Source organism: Leptonychotes weddellii, chromosome 8 (assembly GCF_054177405.1).
Source record: "Leptonychotes weddellii isolate Sample4059 chromosome 8, ASM5417740v2, whole genome shotgun sequence".
Taxonomy (NCBI): domain Eukaryota; kingdom Metazoa; phylum Chordata; class Mammalia; order Carnivora; family Phocidae; genus Leptonychotes; species Leptonychotes weddellii.
In genome coordinates this window covers 86,554,530-86,576,887 of record NC_138376.1, presented here as the reverse complement: position 1 = coordinate 86,576,887, position 22,358 = coordinate 86,554,530, and the positions used below count along the sequence as shown (strand labels likewise).

At 40.0% G+C, this 22,358-nt stretch overlaps 1 long non-coding RNA gene and 1 other non-coding gene across 3 annotated transcripts in view; one reads left to right on the top strand and one right to left on the bottom strand.

Moving 5' to 3' along the window:
• Window positions 1-11,306: 11,306 nt before the first annotated feature.
• LOC145722860 (uncharacterized) overlaps window positions 11,307-22,358 on the bottom strand; it is a 33,892-nt gene continuing 22,840 nt past the window's right edge. The window contains exons 1-3 of one of the 2 annotated variants that reach the window (XR_014147434.1): window positions 14,409-14,555; window positions 12,033-12,207; window positions 11,307-11,730 (exon numbers count right to left, since the gene is read on the bottom strand). This is a non-coding gene — a long non-coding RNA (uncharacterized LOC145722860). Of the gene's footprint in view, window positions 11,731-12,032; window positions 12,208-14,408; window positions 14,556-22,358 lie in introns of those variants that run through there. The other variant, XR_014147433.1, reaches the window with a different exon arrangement.
• On the top strand, window positions 16,889-16,990 carry LOC115944337 (U6 spliceosomal RNA). The gene has a single exon (XR_004078900.1). It is a non-coding gene; the product is annotated as a U6 spliceosomal RNA (small nuclear RNA).

Below are 22,358 nucleotides of genomic sequence, written 5' to 3'. Positions count from 1 at the left end.
GCTAGCTTTGGAATCAAGGAAGAGACTACAAAGAAAAAAAAAAAAAATACATGCAACCCTAGAAGCTGGAAAAGAGAAGGAAACAAATTCTTCTCTAGAGCTTCCAGAAGGAACACAGCCCTGTCAACAATTTAATTTTAGCCTGAGTCTCACCAGAAACCTGAGCTGTGAGATAATAGATTTGTATTGTTTAAGTTACAAAGTCTGTGGTAACTTGTTCCCGCAGCAATGGAAAACTAGTACAGAGAGGTTAAGTGACTTGTTTATGGTCACACAACTTTTTAAAAGTTGGAGCCAAAATGTCATTACTGATCAATCTACCTTGCCTTCTTCCATGCCATGCTGCTTTCTTAGTAGCCAGAAGAGAGAGAGAACTGTATTTCTCTAAGCATGTGGAGCTAAGTACATTTTCTTCCTTTATTTTCCTTTCCAGCCTCTGGGCTGTTAATTTATCTTTGGACTTAAATATCTAGCACAGTGTACGCCTCTTACTAGAACCCAGTTTATGAATGATAGTAGAAAAATACACATAACTGACGTGACTCTGCTATAGTACTCCATCAACAATGAGTTTGGAAAGCAAGAGATGAAAATTGAAAAAAAAATAAGTAGAACCTCTGTCGGTCGTGTGGTATTTGCTAATGGTAAAAAAGGCCTTTGGTTCAACATTGTTACAAGAAAAGGTACCTTGCATTCCAGAATGCGCTGGAGGTTAAATGACAAGTTAACTTAGTATCTAGTTTGTATGACAAAGTCTGTTGCTAAATCTCCGACCCACACCCCCAGTTCACCACTCTCATTATTTCACTGTCTATTGTTCTATTCACGCAGGAAAAACAAAGGTGATTTGTAAATATTGACTAAACAAAGGACACTTTAGAAAGGATTCCAAGAACTCCCTGTACTTTCATTACCATGACACTGGAGTTACCTTCTAAAGAGTTGAATTATAGCTGACAGCGTTTCAGCGGCTTCCACACCTGAGCGACTGCCTTGCTGCAAGGGAACATTCAGGACAGAAAGCAGATTAGGGCCCGGCAGAAGTAGAACGGAGAGAGTAGTTAGAGAGTTGAAGTCACTGCAAAACTTCTTGTTTTGCACAAATATTTATGTAATAAAGTCTCTTCTTTTCTACAGTGGGAATTCCTGAACATTATGTCTGAAGTCTGAATAAGGAAAGGATTAATAAATATGTAAACATCAAACAATTTTCTTCTCTAAGAAAAAAGGTTGTTAAATACTATAACAGAATACTAAAGGTAATCATGAATTACCTCTTCATTTAGAAGTTTTTTTTTTTTTTGTAAGCTCTACGCCCAGTGTGGGGCTCAAACTCACGACCCTGAGGTCATGACCTAAGCTGAGATCAAGAGTCAGACACTCAACCGACTTGAGCCACCCAGGCGCCCCAAGAGTACTTTAAAAACAGTATCTGTTCTCTATCTATCTGTGATTCTTTTTTTTTTTTAAAGAATAGCTTTTGTTTGTTTGTTTGTTTGTTTTTATTTATTCATGAGATTCAGAGAGAAACAGAGAGAGGCAGCGGCAGAGGGAGAAGCAGACTCCGATGCGGGACTCCATCCCAGGACTCTGGGATCGTGACCTGAGCCGAAGGCAGACGCTTAATCATCTGAGCCACCCAGGCGTCCCTATCTATCTGTGATTCTTAAATGAAGGCCGATTCTGAATTTGGAGGAGTGGCCTATTGACTCCTCAAGATTCAATTTCTGTGGAATTATTCCATGATCACTTTTTTTTTTAAGATTTTATTTATTTGAGAGAGAGAGAGAATGAGAGAAAGAGAGCATGAGAGGGAGGAGGGTCAGAGGGAGAAGCAGACTCCCTGCCGAGCAGGGAGCCCGATGCGGGACTCGATCCCGGGACTCCGGGATCATGACCCGAGCCGAAGGCAGTCGCTCAACCAACTGAGCCACCCAGGCGCCCCTCCACGATCACTTTTGATGGGTACTGCCATTTCCTCGGCCCTGACCATGAAAACCAAGGTGGTTTCCTTCAGGTACAAAAGCATCCTCCTATCAACATAAAGCTAAAAAATAGGAAAGCATTAGAAAAAGTGAACTATCTTATTTTAAAAAATTTCTAGTCCCAATATTCATTATATAAAGGCCTATCATCCAGGCCCTCTGTTGCTAGCTGCTCACTTTTCTAATTTACAGGACTGATGCATGAAAGGTGATTCCACCTAAGACATTGGCTATGGTGTCCTACATGGTGTTCCAAGTGAGAATGGAGGTTATAGTCTTCTCTTGGTTTTGACAACCTCTGTAAACTCTGTGGTAGAAGTTTCTATCTGAGACTGATCCAAGGGCTCTTTAAGATGGGAAGTCTTGGGCTGTTTGGAATTTGACATTTTACAGCTGGAGTAAAGAGAAAATAAAGCAACATGGAAGTAAATATCTGGTCTTATCCAAAGTCATCTTTACCAGATAGATCTGAATAAATTTATTTACCTTGAATAAAAACCTATTGCCCTTATGCATTTTAACTTGGCAATATTTATTTATTTAAAAATGAATTTCAACATATCTTTTTTCTACGTAAGATTGACATTTGTGTGTCTTTGCTTTTCTCTTTCAATCTATAATAAGCTTTAATAAATACAGTGCAGTGTATACCCAGAGACAGATGTGTTCTATTTCTGGGCATTTGAATGGCAGCAACTTCCTCTTTTAAAACAAAGAAGTCGACTTCTTTCCAAATATCCCATCATGCCAGGGCTACTGACCTCACATTTCACTGACTTTTTGCTCCCTAGGTTGGGTCAGCCTATCCAATGAAGCATCTGTGCAAACTGGGGCTGATCCACGTGCCCTGCTACTGTTCCCTGGGCGTGTATCTATTGTTTTGCTGCCCAATATCCACTCTTCTTTCTTCTGTTAGCCACATCCAGATTATTCTTTGGGGAGTCACCCTTGTCCTAGACCACGTTGTTCAGAAAATGCAGATCTCACTTCCTGGTCAGGGCTGGGCCTATGTCTCACAGCTGGTCATCTGTCTGGCACTAGTGATGCTTGAGAGATGGGTATGTGATCTAAGATATCCAATATGTCTGCTCTAAATCATTTACTGGCATAACTGGGGAAGAGATATCCTTTCTTCTGGTTATTAAGTTAGTAAGACATAAGTCTAAAACTGTTGAAGACAATCTTACCACCCCAGGGATGAACTCACTGTGAAATAAAGTCCTGAGTTAATCAGAACTGAGGATGGAGACATACTCCTAATGAAACTGTCTGAGAGTGGAGATCCAGCCATGACTTTGCCCTGGACTTCTGAGATATTGGAACCAAAATTGTGTTTTTTCTCTTATGTCTCTTTGCAATGCATTTCTCTCACTTGCAACTGAGTCAAGTCTTATTTGATGAAGAGAAGGGTAATAAATCACAGAGGTGTTCTAATTGTATCCCCAGGATCCTAGAGTGCATCAAATGACTTCATTATTCATTTCAGAAAATAGACTCTGGAGAGGTATCTGCAATATCACTTTTCTTGTGCCCACAACAGACATTACTAATCAATCGATATGGTGCGCTCTGAGTGTTGCAAGGGGCCGCATCGTGCACTCCAAGAAGGTGAGGTGGTATATAAAATGAACCTATCCTGGTTCTAGTAGCTTTTCAGTCAGGAAAAAAAAAGAAAGGAAGTATGCCTAGGGGATCAACTTGTCACTTGCTTGCACCGAGTAATCAACACTGTCTGATCTCAGGGGCCATGGAAGACCCTACAGTATTCTTCTCCCAAATCCTCAAATCCTCCTCTCCCAAATTCTACTCTGTGCTCTCTGACTCCTGAAATTTTCCATCAGAGCTTCAATCTTTGTCTTTACATCTCAATGGTTGTTTACAATATATGCATAAAGCATTTACAAGAAACTTACTATCATAGTATCCTTTGGGACAAAGATCTGGAAAAAGTGGAATGAATGGTTGGCTCTTATTTTTTATTATGTCAGTTCTGCAGGTTGGACTTACAAAATAAACTTAAAATTGAAGCATAATAGGTTGAACTTTCTAACCTTATGCATGAATTGTTTTTATTTTTAAACAGGAGTAGACAATCTGTTTTCTTATTTGTATTTCTTTGTATTAATAAGCCTAATAAATGTCATCGTTTCTACAGGCCTAGCCCTGTGCCCATTCATCCATTCAACAAGTGTTGGAGGCTCTACTTTATATTGGGCTTTGTACTAGGTCATAGGTGCAGCCGTGACCCCAGCAGACATTCTCTGCCTTCATGAAGCTTCCACTCGAGTGTCCAGAGCTTCTCTAAGGAACTCACCCAGATTTTCTCTTATTTTTATCACAGTGCTGGGAGGATGGTTTTATTTTATTTTATTTTTTTAAAGATTTATTTATTTGAGAGAGCGAGAATGAGAGAGAGAGAGAGTACATGAGAGGGGGGAGGGTCAGAGGGAGAAGCAGGCTCCCCGCTGAGCAGGGAGCCCGATGCGGGACTCGATCCAGGGACTCCAGGATCATGACCCGAGCCGAAGGCAGTCGCTTAACCGACTGAGCCACCCAGGCGCCCCAGGATGGTTTTATTTTATAGATGAGGAGGGTATAAAGGTAGAGGTGCTAATTCCTTTGCCTCAGGTCTCAAGAGTATTAAGTGGAAGTGGTGGAATTCGAGGGGAGGCAGTCTGACTCTCGAGGCTGCAGATAACACGAGGACACAAACATGGCATCTGATGTCTGGGAGAGACTATCCCATTAATGCCCGTTACTGCGTCAGTGTCTTTGGGGAAAAACATACTTAACATCGTCTTTCAATCACTTGAGTTTGGCCAAAGGACGTGAGAACACATTTTTCTGGAGCAAGAAGCTAGAACTCAGGCGGCAGCGAGTGGAGGAAGAAGAGGAGGAGGAGGGGGAGGAGGAAAGGAAGGAGAGAGGGAAAAAGGAAGAGGTGGGAGAAGAGGAGGAGGTAGGTCAACTCTCTGAAGGGAATGGTGACATTATCAACATCGGCTTAGCACGTTTCTGCTGTTTGGTCCTTGGTGGTTGGCACTTAATACATTATATCATTTAATTCTTGCCGCAGATCTGGGTGGATCCAGAGCTCGTGTTCTTGCAGCTCACCTCCAGCCCCGGCATGGTTTCGTCTGGATTCATTTCTGGGGTGGACCAACCTCGCAGGCCCCACAGTGAGGATGTGAAGATTCAGAGGGATGGCATCTAGAACTGGCCCTCCCTGGGAAGAGCATCAATAACAAGAATATTTGCTTTTGAAATGTTAGTATTATTTGGTAGTGACATTTCTGGGTGTAAAGTTGTGGTGAGCCCCAGGACTGGATTCAGTCATTTCTCAGTGGTTATAACCAAGAATTTAGTCTCCTGCCAGGGAGAGTAGCTTCTAACCAGGAAAACTGATGGTGAATAGACGAGGACTCCCATGGATCGTGGCTTCCTGGGCAGGCCCAGCCCCTGGAAGCTGAGAGCATAGCTTTTTTGTTTGTGGATTCCTGGTTTAATGGTGGGTGTGAGTGTATTTGTTTGGGCCTGAGATTATGTGAGACAGAATGGGGGTGTGTGTGTGTGTGCGTGTGTGTGTGTGTGTGTGTGAGACACCAGTGTAGAGTTTTAGAAAAATCATTCCCCAGGGACGTATTAGATCCCCCTCAGAGTTGAGGGCTCTGTTGCTAAGCTATCTTTTAGACGGCAGTGTAAGGAGCCGGACAACCTTTATTTAAACAGTTGTTGTTTCTCTTGACCCCAGGTTAGCCTTAGAAAAGTTCTTCTTCCACAATTATTTTAGAGTGACCAAGAGAAAATTCCAGGCATATTTAGGCCATCTTTAAAAAACCCAACCCTCCTTTGTGGTTATTACATTCAGATATGAGACTAAATGTGACCTCATTTAACTGTTCAGTCCATCAAAAAGGAGTCTAGTGCCCACCACTCTTATTTTAAATGGGTTCCTGCAAAAATTAGGCTTTTATGTATAAGTTCCAGCAGACAATATACAATCTTTGCTCTGCAGCACAAATTATAGCCCTGTGTTAATTATCTAGTACTATATAACTAATTACTCTCAAAAACTTAAGAGGCTCAAAATAGTAAACATATATTATCTCAAAATTTCTGTCCAGAAGTGGCTTAGCTGGGGATCCTGGCTCAGCAGCTCTGAAAGGCTATAGTTAAAAGCTTGGCCAGGGCTTCAGTCCTCCCAAGGCTCAGCTGGGGGAGGATCTCCAACCAAGCTTACTTCTGTGACTATTGAGAGGCCTGAGAAGATCCACTTCCCAGCTCACTTACATGCGCCTCTCAAGAGGGTGGCCTTACAAAGGCAGCTGGCTTCCCTGAGCAAGTGATCCAAGAGAGAAGGGAGAGCTTCCAACACAGAGGGCAAACATTTTATCACCTGATCTCGGGAATGACACCCATGCCTTCTGCTATATTCTGTTCATCAGAAGTGAGTTACTAGGTCCCGTTAAAATAGCTAAAATCAATGACACAAGAAACAACAAGTGTTGACAAGGATGTGGAGAAATAGGAACCATTGTGCACTGTTGCTGGGAATGCAAGCTAGTGCCGCCAGTGAGGAAAACAGTTCAGAGCTTCCTCAGAAAGTTAAAAACAGAACTACTCTACCATCCAGTAATCTCACTACTGGGTATTTACCCCAAAATTACAGAAACACTAATTCAAAGGGATCCATGCACCCCTATTTTTTGTAGCATTATTTACAATAGCCAAATTATTGAAGCAGCCCAAGTGTCCACTGATTGATGAATGGATAAAGACGATGTGGTGTGTATATATATATATATATATATATATATATATATATATATATATATATATATCTACATCTATAGATATATAGATATATATCTATATCAAACTCCATAATCACCTGAGCGGGTTCCTTATAATAAATTTCTTTCTATATGTGTGTACATGTCCTATTGGCTCTGTTTCTCTGGAGAGCCCTGACTCATACAGGCATATAAAATTCAAGTCCCCATTTTTTTATTATTAGATTCAAAGGCATGCATTTTCTTGGTCACATTGTGATAAAAGTTTCTAAAGGTTTCCTCTTAATTTCTATACTTACCTCATTGCAGACCAGTTAGAGGTTATGACATGCAACTCTTCTGCAGACCACTCTCTAGGTGGAACTGCTCCAGGAGGTAGGATAGGCAGGAAAATCCCCATGTGTTGTGTGGCCAGAGAAGCTCAGATTGAGCTATGCCCTGCAGGTCAGGCGCTCCTACAGGACTACCCTGTCACTCTATGTTCAGTCTAAGAGCATACCTGCATCTGTGTGTGTGTGGGTGGGGTGCAGTGGTTGGTTAGGGAACAATTGAGATAAGGTGAATCAGGTCAAACAGCAAGCTTTCTCTTCATTAGAAAGAGGAATTTGAGCTTAGCCTATGAGGCAATGAGGGGTCACTGTAGATTTTTCAGTAAAGTCATTTTTGACATGACCAAAAAAAAAAAGTGTTGCTTTAGGAATATTAATCTGGGGCAATGGAAGGGAAGAGTTGCTGTGTTGTTGGAATAAGCATTCTTGGGCAATGGGTGGGTGGGTAGTGAGAGATGATGCTGGAAATATACGGGGAGGCCATATTATGAAGTAAAGGAGTAATGGAAAGATTTTAAAATAGGAGCAATCTTGACCAATTAAGATCAATGAAGGGAATTTTGCACGAATCCAGGCATAATGAAATGATGAGGGCCTGGATTAAAATGGCTGCCAGGGCTCTATTCATGTTACTTAGCTCAAGATTGGCTTAACGAATGATTCGATGGCTCCGGATGGTGACAGATGAATATGTCTTCAGACCTGGAAAGTAGTTGAGTATCTGGTATCAGACCAGATTGCATATGAATAATAAGGCACACTTATATACATGAACTATATGCATAATAGTGTTTGGGGCTGATGTTCTTTTCTTCTAGTATTGGAAAAGGCCCCTTGGATAATCCTCTTCTGGGGTTTAGATCTACTATGCAAATGCCATTTGATAGTTGCCTTTGTCTCTTTGATTGGCAGAGTATCTCTTAAATTAGTTAGAACTCATAGGCTTTATTTTTATTTATTTATTTTTTTAAAGATTTCATCCATTTGACAGAGAGACACAGCAAGAGAGGGAACACAAGCAGGGGGAGTGGGAGAGGGAGAAGCAAGCTTCCCGCAGAGCGGGGAGCCCGATGCAGGGCTTGATCCCAGGACCCTGGGACCATGACCTGAGCTGAAGGCAGACACTTAATGACTGAGCCACCCAGGCGCCCCAGAACTCATAGGTTTGAAGATATAAGCAAGATGCTATAATTTAGAAATTTGAGTTTACGTGCAAATGTTTAAAATACAAGATTATGATTGACTTACAGTAATATAATCTAGAAAATTTGTCCTATTACTTGTGTTTGGGAAACCAGGCCCTTACTTTTCATAAAAGCCATTAAAAGGAGTTTTCTAGGGCTCTCTTTTCCAGAAGGCTGGGAGTAAGTAACTAGACATATACTCCAGCCTGTGTAGCATATATCATTCTAGAGTAGAATTGCTCAGGCCAACCCAATTCCTCCATCTCACTTGGACTGGTGGGAGGTGTCATTCTCTACTCTCTCCCAGAAAGGGAATAGTCCATTTGTCCTCTTTCTCCTCCTCTGAGTCTAAGGATGGTTGGACTGATGGAGGAAAGCCAGCTTTATCTGCATACACTAGGTGAGTTTATATTCTCAGCAGAACAGCCAAACATTGTCTCCAGATCAGCATCATCAGTATCACTTGGGAACTTGTTAGAAATGCAGATTCCTGGATTCTAACTCTGACCAACTGTATCAGAAACTCTGGGGGTGCAACCCAGCAATCTATGTTTTAACAAGCCTTCCTGGTGAATTTAATGCATGCTAAAGTTTGTGAATCAGTGGGTTAGAAGAAAAACCTCATTCTGAGTTTAATTTTTTAACCCGGGGATTTTAGCCTTAAACCAGATCAATGGATCTCTGAATTTGTTTTGGCAAGAAACAGAACAATACAATCATCATCAAGGAGTTAATTATAATGTCAAAGAGAGACTCTGAATGGATAATTGGATACAATAATGAGGGAATCCGTTCCCCGGGAATTCCTGCTCAAAGCTGTTTGGGGATATTTCCAACACAGATTTTTACAAGCCATACGGGAATATTCTGCACATTGAAAAAGGATGCAAGTTTGATAAGCAATAATGCATTTACTTATCAACAAACACAATCTGTGGCTCCCAAAACTCCTAACAGTCAGCTGGAGTGGGTCAGCTCTGCCGGGCTAAGGAAACCATGAAGAGTGTTGCCTGAAAGGGGAGGCACACAGGAGACCTCACGCACCTTGTTTATTTCAGTTTGCTACGGACACTCCTCCTTTCTCCTTCCTGTGTCCTAGTTCCTTTGGGAACAAGCTATTAAAAATGAGAAATTAGCCAAATTCAAGGGCAGGGATAAAAAATATCTTTTTTCTCCAGAAAATGTTACTGAGGCAGATTTTCCCAGGATCTAAGCTATTCTTTGGCCGCAAACGTACCTTTGGAAGAGTTACCCTGCACAGGAAGTAAACCAGCTGGGTGCACTTCACACAACAGACAGATTTTGACCAAGTTTGAAGAATCATACTTTTGTAAATCAAATAACATTTTAAATTTAGCAGAGAAATTGCCATTTGAAAGGAATTTCCTGGCAGATCTTTTGCCAAGAATATAATTATCTCATTATTTCTTAAGAAAAAAAATTTCCATATTGCAATAAAAGCTCAGAATTTTCAGGGAATTGGAAGATTCTTGTTATCAGTTCTTTCTTTTTTTTTTTGATCGACAGACTTAATTAAAAGAAAAACTCCTGTTTCCAATTTTTGTTGAAAATCTTTCTAAAATGCTTACCATTGACTTTTTAAAATCAGTGGGCAGTGGTTATAAATCAAAACTTTCTTGGTGATTAAAGATTTTGTAGCACATTTCTATCAGCAGGACAATGACAGAAGTTGCTTTTGTGCTGTGCATGAAAGGAAACAATGAAAATTACTTATCTAATATTGGAATAAAACTTCTAGCTTTCTTTCTTTTCAGTTGGTGTTTTACTTAAATGTTCAGCAGAGAATGTTGATTTACTCAGAAACTTTTGCTGGTTGGGTCATGGTTGAAGTTTAACTCTACCAGGTATACCTAATGAGAGTGTGTCTATGTTTGGAAAAACTAATACTTAGGAAATGAACTGAGGTGAAATATCTTTGGGTTTGACAAGGAATCAAATTCTCACTGGAAAGAAAATCATTGTTTAAGCCGGTGGTCTTTGTTTTAACATTTGGTTGTTGTTTTTAAGATTAAATGAGAAATGGCTCACTAACAGCCCCTCTTCAAACCAGGGACTTGGGGCAGCCCTCTCTAAGTAAATGGGACAGGAGGGAAAGCCAAGATTAGAGCCTCGCTCATTCCCCTACACTAGGATTAATTTAAATCCAGCAAAGTTTACACAGTTATTAGGGTTATTATTAATCCCTAATTCTTGGTGCCACTGGAGATATAACAATAAACAAGAGATGGCCCCCAGCCCTCAGGGAGCTCACGGGTGGAAAAGCTGTTGTATTTGGGTGGGGTGTGGTTGGGGGGGGTGGGTCCAATCAAGAGAAGAATAGTCTGGAATCTTTAACCGGCTAAGGTGGTGGAGGATGTGAATGCCAATGAGGAACACTAAGGAATGCCGATCCGTTTTATTTCACCACAAAAACTAGAATCGATCTCACAAGTAGAAAGCATGACTACTTAAATCTATATATGAACTGTAAAATTACAACTGTGAACTCCCAAGCCCACAAAAATAACACCAAGTTGTTGAGCTAAGCAGGATGGACTGTTCCCCCATTTTTCTGTTAATATTAATATACTACTCGTTAATTAATTTTGTCATCTGCTAGCACTTGTCACCAGACAAACAGTAACAGGTGCCACAAGCTGAAGGAAAATGAAGACCTGAGAAAATTTTTTCCATGAGCTTAGTCTAAAACTGCTCTTTGGGAAATGATGATCTCTCCATTTCTGGAGCAGCTCAGAGAGCCCCAGGGTTCTGTTGAAAGGATGTAGGAGCATCTAAGGTAGTGAAGGAGTGGGCCTTATGTCCAGAAGGATTTATCGTTATTCCAGTACCAGCCAGGAAGTCCTTCCAGAAAGTACCCTGCTGCTCCTTGGGGCGGGGTAAGGATAGAAGTTCCTAAATGCTGAGGATGTGCCTCGCTCAGCTTTGCACCTTCCCTTAGTACTAATACTGTTTCAGAAAGTCACTGCTTAATAAGTAAACTGTTGAATGGCACCACAAGCTGGAATTTGGAACATATCTCCCTATCAAAACAATGTTATAATGTTTATTAGGTTTAAAGGAAATAGTGTTAAATTAATAATAAAAAGATACAAATGGATTAAATAGATTTTATGGGCTGATCTTGGAGGTCATCCTCCTATTTATTACATTATTTATACAGAGGGGTGCTTTCTTACATCTTTAGATTCAATTAGCAAATATTTATCTCAAGACGATCATGTACCAAGCACCTGCTGGACAGGCTGGGTCTCCGTTTCCTCTTGAGTTAAAGGGAGATAAAAACAATTCTTGGGGCACCTGAGTGACTCAGTGGGTTAAGTGTTGGACTCTTGATCTCAGCTCAGGTCTTGATTTCAGGATCTTGATCTCAGGATTCTGAGTTTCAGCCCTGTGTTGGGCTCCATGCTGGGCGTAGAGCCTACTTAAAACAAACCAAAACAATTCTTAACCTCATAGGTTTGTTATGGAGATTAAAGGAATTATAATTTGTGAAAGTGCTTTGAAGAGTGCCTGACTCACAGAAAGTGCTTAAGAAATATTAGCTAGCCATTCTTAGTAGTATCACTGGTTTCTCCCACTATCTGAAAGTAGAGTGCTCCTAAGAAATCTTCCGTAAGCTGAAATGTTGTAAAGCAAAGAAACAATTACTATGAATTTTTATGAAAAAATTTTGAGTGTTCCCAGACTCCAAAAATACCTTCTCCTAGGCTTTTCTGATACCTTAGGACACATCTTGCTAATGGACGACAAAATTAATGGAGATAAAGCCCAGACGCTCACAGACACAGCTGGAAGCTCTGGCCGCTGATGCAGAGATGCAGAGTGTGGTTTCTAGGGAAGGAGCTTGGTGGGGCCAGGCTCACTGCTCCAGGCGCACCGCCTCCGTAACAGCCTGCTGCAAAACAAACAGTACACGCAGTTGTTGCTTTTCATCTTTTTTCTTAAAAGTCCTCCGTGGATTTCTTTTGGTTAGCGAAAACTAGTACACGTGTAGGGTTTTCGTAAAAGCAAAGTGGCCTAGCACAAGCTTTTGAAAAGCAGGAGATTTCTGTATTTCACAGCAATAGGACACAGACAGGGTCCCTTCCCCATGTGGAAATTCAAAGAAATTTCTATAACAGAGCATCTTGGTAGCTGAGGCCTGTATTACGAGAATTTCTTGGTGTTCTGGTCTTTCAGGGACCAGCTGTTCTCTGTGAAGTTGGGGCTGGACTGCCCCGTGAGCAGTTGGTATTTGTCTGTGTGGTTTGACTGGTAAGCAGAACCCTTTATGTTTTCCCCTGGGGCTGAAGGATGGCAGCGCAGAGAAGTGGCAGAGGTCTGCTGGCTGTCTCTGGAAACTCTAACTAGTGGCCTTGCCTCCTGGGACTTTGCAACTCTACCCTCTGCATGTTTACTTGATGGCCAGGAAGGGCTGAGGCCCACCAATGTGAAGGCTACAGGCCTGCACGCCTATTGTCAGAAGCTCTTGGCTTTGGGAACATGTGGGTCTCACACTGCCTGCATAAATCCCGCAAAGGCAAAATTTGATAGTTTGATAGAAAGATTTTCTGCCCTGATCTGGACGAAGCAGGCAAGAGGAAAAGTTTGACTTCTTCACTTTTCAAAATATGTCTAAGTCTTGTAGTTAGCTTCTTCAATTATGAAGTTCCAGAATTGTTTTGGACATCCTAAAGCAAACACACCAGTTTCTGAAGCTGTCAGAGATCTGGGATGGAATTTTTACATGCTTCCTGCCACTATGCCTTGCATTGCTCAAATTAGTCCCAAGTGGATTGAAGGGTGAAAGAGCTACACTTTCATGCTGTTGGTGAAATGCAGCCTATTAATACCCGAGTAACACCAACGTGTACAGATCTGACAAGCTTACGGCAAGCTCTGACCAAGGTAAACAGGAGCTGTCTGTTGCAGAACAGAATGGAGGGCTGTCCTCCACAGCTGATGTTCATTTCACCATGGAGATTCAACGTCTGTCTTTTCTGACTTGTTCTTCATAATTAGCCCCTCCGGTCTCAGGGGACTTCTGTTCATTTTGGTTGGGGTCTCCCTAAGTGCATATTCTTTACCTTCACTCATGGTAAAATAATTTCCATCCATTCATCAACTTCTGCGTTTTCACTCTGAACTAATTTAACATGTTACCCATGAAGACTTGGCTTTTACAGGGGGAAATAAAACAGGTGTAAAACCATTTAACCGAGAGTATATAGATTCAGTTTTCAATCTTGGTAGGATTTGCAGGATTTCATTTTGTTAACTTTTCAGCTTAAAAGTTGAACAAAGAGTTACTAAGAGGGAACATTTTTATTTTGTCCTCTGCTCTCAAAGTTTCTTAAAAAGAAACTGTCAAGGGGAAAGCCTATGAAAGTATCTCTGTATCAGTATTCACTATGGGGAGTACTGGGCATCTTGAAGAACTTCTGTTTTGCTTTGTTACCATCTTTAGATACCAAGCTTTGGTTTAACTGGTACTGCAATTAGATTTGGGACCTGAAACTGGTTTTCATCAGCACAGAGAAGCTGTAGTAGCAGAAACCTAAGAGCTGGATACTGCCTGTATCTTTTGAGTGATGGGGGTGGGGGTGGGGGGGCACCACCCAGTGGATGGGGGCAGGTGGACTTCAGATAAGTCCTTTCTATTATTAGATCTCTACAAACTGACACTTGATACAGTGATCCTTCAGATTTAATATAAGACTGGTGTTTGGATTTGCAAACAGGATATATGAAAAAAGGAAGAGCAACTACTTGCTGAGATAATGTTGCCTATATTAGTTATGGTACCGTGTCAAACATCTCAAAAGCCTTTTGAGATTCTACAGTAGAACCTTGACACTGCTATGGCTGTGGGGTATTCTTAGGCTCAGGAGCAAGGGTCTCAGTAGAAAGAGAAGTAGAAGCATGGGGTACACACTAGTAGATTCTCACTTATGGTGCTAGACCCACGGTTGGACAGGGACAGAACAGCTGTGATGGTAAAAGTGACTTTGGGGTCTATTTGAGAAGTGCTAGACCTCTGTGACCCACTCACCCAAGCTGTTGAAGGAATAAGTACAACCACTTGTAATCAAGATTGATGAATAAAGAAAACTTTACCTGCCATGAGATGAAAAGATTGAGAAAGAGACTGAGGGGCTGCATCATGCCATGGGTTCACTGTACACTTGGAATCCGCACCCTTCTGGTTCTGGCTTTGTGACACTGGTCTAGTTGTTTAACCTCTCTGGCCTCATTTTTCTCACTGTATAGTAAGGATACATACATGAGGTTACTGTAAAGTGAAATGTAAGAGGGCTCAGCCCAGTGCCTGGCACATGATAAACACTCGAGAACTGTTAATGGTATTCTTTATCATTTTATTGGTATTTCAAGAATAACTGAACAAACATGAAAAAGCAATTTTAAGAACAGAGAAGAAAAAATAGGTACATATACTCTATTAGGAGGTAAACCTGAGACGACTAATGTCATACATGGAATTCACTCATGATTTTCGATTAGCACCTTAAAGGAAATGCCTACTGTAGTTTCACTTTCTTAAAAGATAGTTTCATACACCAAAGTCATTTTATTTTCAAGATCCTAAGGAAATGTGGAAATTAGAAAAGAAATAGCATATGAGTGTGACTGTATTATAAAACAAGTAGCAATCATGAATATGGGAATGCATTTACCTTTTTAACTTGTCTGAGTAGATGAAGATTTTATGAGTACTAAGTGGAGAACTCAATATCCTTACTCTTTAATTCTTTGGGGTAGAGAAAGATATTGTTATAATTAAGCTACATTTTTTCACTGATACTACACTCATTTTTTTTAAACTTTTAAAGCTAGATGGCTAATTACCTTATATTTTTATCTGAACTCTAGCACTTGCAAAATGCTTTAAAATTTTTTTGAAGAACTTTTACATTCTTTTAATAATTTGATCCTCAGGATGATATTGTAAGGTGATCAGAACAAGTGTGGAGCCATTTTTTACATTCTTCAAATAAGAATCAGGAGAAAAGGTTGAAGGACTCAGCTAGTGGGGGCTGAGGTTGGTGTTCAATAATCCTTACTTTCAGAATTTAAATTTGTTTAGGTATTTCTAGTTTGAGACAGTTTAAAGATTTTATTCATTTATTTATTTAAGAGAGAGAGAGAGGGAGAGCACATGCATGCTTGGGGAGGGAAGAGAGAGGGAGAGGAGAGAATCATAAGCAGTCTCCATGCCCAGAGCAGAGACCCATGTGGGGCTCGATCTCATGACCCAGAGATCATGACCTGAGCCAGAATCAAGAGTTGGATGTTCAACTGACTGAGCCACCCAGGTGCCCCTGAAACAAATAGTTTAAATTGATCTACCCAACAATCCCGGATGGAAGGCAGAGTATTTTTAAAATCCATTTTGCTCCTTAATCTCAACTAATGCATCTTCCCACTTAATCATACAAACTCATTATTATAGTTCTGTATAAATTATATATATATATATTTTTTTGAAAAATGGTATCTTAATCTTAAATCTGATTATGTGGCACCTGGATACTATTTCTTTCTTTCTTTTTTTTTTCTGGATACTATTTCTAATGAATAGTTTTTACTATTAAATTGAAGACAGACCTCAAAAGTGTCAAATTTACTGACTAGTTGGGTAGAGAACTGAAACTCCAACCTCACATTTGGGTGAAAACTGAGAACTTTAGTCATCCAGGAATCTATAAACACAAAATGACTAAAATATATATTTAAAAGTTTTCATATAAACAAATGGTTTCATATAGATAGGACTTGCAAGAGGAAAATTTGGGCAATGTTTCTGAGTACCACATCAAGGGCCTGTTGGTTTTAGATGTTTTCATATGCTTCTTTTTGAAGAAAACTTTCACTCTTCGAAGTCTGGTCATGCTTGGAGACCTGTTGGGGAATGGATACTCATCTGCCAGCTCCTGGTGGGGTCCCAGTGTTGCAGGGTTCTTATCTCATGGAATTGAAGAATGAATCTCAAAAACACAAAAGGGTGAAGTGAAATGAAAATTTATTAACTGAAGGTGAGAACAGAAAGGAAAGGAAAGGAAAAAAAGCTCTCTAAAGTGAGAGGCAACTGGAATGGGTGGCCACCGAGGGCTTTTATGGTTGGTCTTTTATAGAAAACTGACCAGGGAACTTGGTAAATACCTTATCTATAACATTTACCACAAACAAGGTGGATTTGTAAATATCATGAAAATATCCTGTTTATATTTAAAGCTAACAAGATAGATTTATAACTATCAGGTGAGTATCACATCTATATTTAGAAAAAACAAGGGGGATTTGTTATGTTCCCTTCTCTTTCTTCACATCTGAGATTTCTGTGAGCCTGGTTACATAGCCAGCCTCCTGTGTAGCCTAGTCACCTAGCCCCCTACCTGTCTATTCCTACCTAGCTTTGCCTGTCCCTTACTCACCAGTTCATGTGACTTTTACTCATTCCTAGAGAGGACCCCCATATAGGATCTGCTGAAAGCTACAGTGGGGGAAAAGAACCTCAAGGTGGCTGCCTTCCTTCCCAAGGTAGACTGAAGAGAAACCCTTTAAAAAATAATCATGTAGTGCTCACTTCGGCAGCACATATACTAAAATTGGAATGATACAGAGAAGATTAGCATGGCCCCTGAGCAAGGATGACACGCAAAAAATAATCATGTAAGTTTGAGATGACATTCAGAAATCAAGGGTAATTTCTTTCTATCTTTATGCTACTTTGGAATGCACTCTCACCCCTGGACCCCTACCTGGCCTGGATCAGTTGAATCACAAGGGATGGGAATCGAATGTTGTGGAAGCTGGAACAAATGTTTAAAAAAAATTTGGGAAACCTTGCTTAGGGCTTCCCTGATCAAGGCAAAAAAAAAAAAAGAAAAAAAGAAAAAAGAAAAAAAAATGTCACCTCTTCAGCCCTTGGTAACTTCTGATTTATTGCTTTGTGAACACCTGTAACTCTTATGGTCTGTAGAACTTTCTTTGAGGTTTGTTACCTTGCATTGTGTTATTACTGTTCTTATCTTTTTTTATGGACATGCCTTGTTTTCCCAATTAAATTGAGGGAGAGGACACATTTTATAGTGTATTTCTTTGGGTTGTGTATTTCTACACAGATAGTTGTGTATTTCTTTGGGTTCTTATATATTTACCCTGCTAATCTACACTGAGGAGATATTCAAGACAAGGGTGACTGCTAATAGTAAGTACAGATTCCCTATTGGAGATTCTGATACTTCCCATTCCCCATGAAGGGAATGGAGAGCACATCACTTTCCTAGAGATGCACTTAACGACTTCACTAAGTTGACATGCTGATGTCTACAAATACAGCTGAGTTGGAAAAATCAGCTCAGAAATAATTTAGAGTTTAAATATCAAAGAGTTATGCCATTCCCTTGCTTAACAGTTCAAGTTAGATGAGTCAATAATGTAACAGCCCAAACTGAGTTCAAGCATGTGGGGATAGTTGAGTTTTTCCTTCCTTGTAGTTAGTTCACTGTATTTTAGGAAGATATAACAGGAATTAGATTCAGAAGCTTTGTTGGGAGACAAGATAAATTGTTTAGCTGCAATATAGCTTTATTTGGAAGAAAACACAGAGACATCTTTTTACTCAAAGGACCAAGAGAGACACTCAAGCTTCACTTAGGAGCCTACATAAATAGTATCTTAATTACTTCTCCAAACAAGCCACATTGAGCTGATAATCACCCACAGGAAGCTGTTTCAGCTCACAGCACTAATTACAGTACCTTAGACAGTATCATACCTCTACCTTTCCACCTCCCGTTCTTGTTCTCTCTCCGAACTTTGGATTTACTTTCATCTTAGTGGGAGGGGCAACTTGCCTTGTGTCAGCGACTGGTACACTGGAAGCCAGGCACTCTGGGAAACAGCAAGCAAGAAGATCCTAATGGAAATGGAGACACTCCCTTCATGGGTTAACCATAGAATCAAGCATTTCTTCTGTTTTTCTTTGCTCAGGAGGAGAGAGAGATCTGGCTTCACGGCGTGCGTGCGTGTGTGTGCCCGCGCGTGTGATATCGGAATAGCAGCACAGACTGTTCCAGGAATTTCAGAAGAATATATGGCAATTAAGTGGAAAATAGAGGCAATTACTGTATTAGGATAGTTTGGGTCAACCTTTTCTTGACCTATACAGATAATTGCCTTATTTTTGCCAAGGCAGTCTGTCTGCTTAGCACAAATAACCTTAGCAAACCTAAGGAATGCCGTGAATGGGAACATTATCCCTCCCCATATTATGTGCATGATAGCATTTAAGGTTGGCTTGAGAATTTTAAGATATATTTGCATACTGTGTGTATCTCTAAAAACAGCGACACTGGGGTGTGTATAAACACAGCTTGTTATGAAGAACATTGGAATTTCTGCCTGCCCAAAATACCTCTGCTAGACCTCACGTCACCTTCGTTGGAAATTCCTTTCATTTGTGACCAGTCTGATCCCAGATACTAATTTGTTTAAACTGTCTTAGACTCAATTTCCTCAATTGTAAATTGAGGGGTTGGATAAACTCTACTTTCTGTGGTCTGTTTTCCCGGGTTCCTTCTCTTCTTTCTCCCAAGGACTTAGTTTTATGTTTAGTGTTTAGTATTCAACTTGCAGGGTGTTATAGATAATTTTAATTATACTAGAATCAAAAATGTCAAATTCTAATCTTAGAAAAACAGATTCTAATTGACTAAGATTGCCCTTAAGCACTTTCTTATTGTTCCCTATGCAAATCTTGATAACCTTTCTCTAAAAGGACTCAAAGAAGTTCTGAACCTCCACCTTGACTTTGCCTTTCTGTTTTTTTCAGACTTAACATCTTCATCAACCGCTCTGCTTCTACTAGTGGGTTAAAGGCTACCAATAGTTGAGACAGAGCTAACCTCAGTTTGATCAGGTCTTACTTTTTTTTTTAAAGCCAGGCAGTATGAGTACAGTAATTTTTCCTGCTTTTTCATAACATCTTGAACTCGATGGCACCATCCCCACATTGTAAGGTAGAGATACTTAATTTTTAGGGGGAGCAAGGCCACGCCTGACTTCTGTGCCCACCACTATAGGCCTTTTGGTCTTAATCTCAGAAAATCTCAGCTGGCTCTCTCTCCCTCAGTTTGTGTCTAGCAACAGCAGTTGTGCAGTGAAGGAAACACATACCTAAATACACACATACACAGAGTTCATAAAATTTCTCCTAGCAGAGCAAAATACCACCTTAAGGGATGCATTTGGAAGAGGAGGGGATGAAGAAGGAACTGTCAAAAAATTTTTTTAACTGTGGTGTAATTGACATATTACATATATACATATTATACTAGTTTCAGAGTTTTATGACCTCATAACATAATGATTCAACATTTGTATGTATTATGAATGGTCATCACATAAGTCTAGTTAACATCAATCACCATACGTAGTTACAACTTCTTTTTTCTTGTGGTGGGACCTTTTAAGATTTACTCTCTCAGCAACTTTCAAATATGCAATACAACATTATTAACAATAGTTGTCATGCTCTATACCCTCATAACTATTTTACTTTATTTCTTGTAGATGGGGTCTTTTTATTTTTTAATTTTTATACAATTTATTTAAACTAGAAAGCCAGAACAGTTTACCCATTTCTCCCACCCTCTATTCCTAGCTTCTTACAACCCTCATCTGTTCTCTGTATCTATGAGTTTGTGTTTTATTTTTATTTCTTGATTCTATATAAAAGAGAGATCATATGACACTTGTCTTTGTCTGACTTATTTCAGTTTTCTCTTAGCATAATGCCCTTGAGGTCTATCCATGTTGCTGTAAATGGCAGGATTTTATTCTTTTTTATGGATGAGTAATATTCCCTTTTATTTAATTTATTTATTTTTTAAAGATTTTATTTATTTATTTGACAGAGAGAGAGAGAGACGAGAGAGAGGAAACACAGCAGAGGGAGTGGGAGAGGGAGAAGCAGGCTTCCTGCTGAGCAGGGAGCCTGATGCAGGGCCTGATCCTAGGACCCTGGGATCATGACCTGAGCCGAAGGCAGACGCTTAACGACTGAGCCACCCGGGCACCCCGAATAATGTTCCCTTTTAATGCATGAATAATATTCACATCTTCCTTATTCATTCATCTATCAATGAACACTTAGGTTGTTTCCATATATTGCTATTGTAAATAATGCTTCAGCGAACATGGGGGTGCATCTATCTTTTCAAATTGTGTTTTCATTTTCTTAGGATAAATACCTAAAAGTGAAATTGCTGCATCCTTGCCAACACTTGCTATGTCTTGTCTTTTTGGTAATAGATGTTCTAGTAAGTGTGAGGTGAGATCTCATTGTGGTTTTGATTTGCATTTGCCTGTTGATTAATGATATTAAGCATCTTTTCGTGTGTTTGTTGGCCATCTGTTTGTCTTCTTTGGAAAAATGTCTGTTCAGATTGTTTGCCCATTTTTTAATTAGATTGTTTGTTTTTTTGTGATTGAGTTGTAAGTTCTTCATATATTTTGGATAGTAGCCCCTCATTGGATATTTGATTTGCAATCATTTTCTCCCTTTCAGTAGGTTGCCTTTGCTGTGCTGAAGCTTTTTAGTTCGATGTAGTCCTACTTGCTTGTTTTTGCTTTTGGTGTCAGACTTAAGAAGTCATTGCCAAGACCAATGTCAAGGAGCTTACCGCCTATGTTCTCTTCTAGAGTTTTATGACTTCAGGTCTTACATTCAAGTCTTTAAATCCATTTTGAGTTAATTTTTGTGTATGGTGTAAGATAGGGGTCCAATTTCACTCTGTTGCATGTGGCTGTCCAGTTTTCCCAGTACCATTTATTAAAGAGACTATCCTTTCCTCATTGTGTATTCTTGGCTCCTTTCTTATAAATTAATTGGCTATATGTGAATGAGTTTCTTTCTGGGCTCTCTCTTCTCCTCCATTGATCTATGTGTCTGTTTTTATGCCAATACTGTACTGTTTTGATTGCTATATCTTTGTAATATAGTTAGATCAGGGACTGTGATGCCTCCAGCTTCATTCTTCTCTCTCAAGATTGCTCTGGCTCTTCTGGTGAGACTGTCAATTTTTAACTCTAGAAGCCTGAAGGTATGTCTCAAGTTATAGTCAGTAGTATTTCTACATGGCACACAGACATTTATTGAGTATCCACTGCGTGTTAAGTCAGGGGGCTGGGTTCTCAGTGGGAGATGTACAAAGCTAAATGGGGTGCTCGTCAAGTTCAGTTTCCAGCAGTGGGGCTCCCCTCACTCCTAAATGCCTCATAATTCAAGTACCATTAAATACATAGTCTATTAGTCTTGAATAGCACCTGATTCCCACCTGAAACTGTAAATAGTCTCAGGTTTACTCAGAACTTGGCTTTCATACAGATACCTCAAGTTCCAGGCTCAATGAAAGATGAGTAAGCCTTGGGGATGCTCTCAGCATGTCAAGCCTGAGCTTAGAAAAGTTTAGAAATGGATATCCAGACAAGGACTGTCAATTGAGAACACTTCATATCACGCTCCAAACTGAAAGTGATTGAAAGAAGACATTTCCTCCTTTCTTTCCTCCCCCTCTCCCTCCCTCCCTCCCTCCCTTCCTTTCTTATAAAGGCTATAAATATTAGTATAATCTGTTGGAGTTTCCAGAGGAATAACTCCCTGCCCCGGATATTGTGCACTTTCTTTATTAATCAGAGTGAGACTATGAAGTGTGAAGTACACCTTGTGTACTTGTGAGACAGCCCAAGAAATCACTCAAAATGTCTCCACTTTGTGAATTACTTTTACAAGTGACAATTTAGAAGCACACAATCCCAGGCTACGCTAAAGTAAGGTACTATCCCCAATTCAGCAGTTATTTTTAACAAGACCTCAATGCTCTCTTTACAGCTCTCAGTTGAGCACTCTTGCAAACTCATGCTGTCATTCCAAACTTTTCTACCAAGTTGCTGCTGCCAGGAGCTGTTGAAGACTTTGCTAAAACTTTCTTTAAGACATTATGTGTTTTCCCTCTGATGAGTGATTTAATCTGATTTATTAAA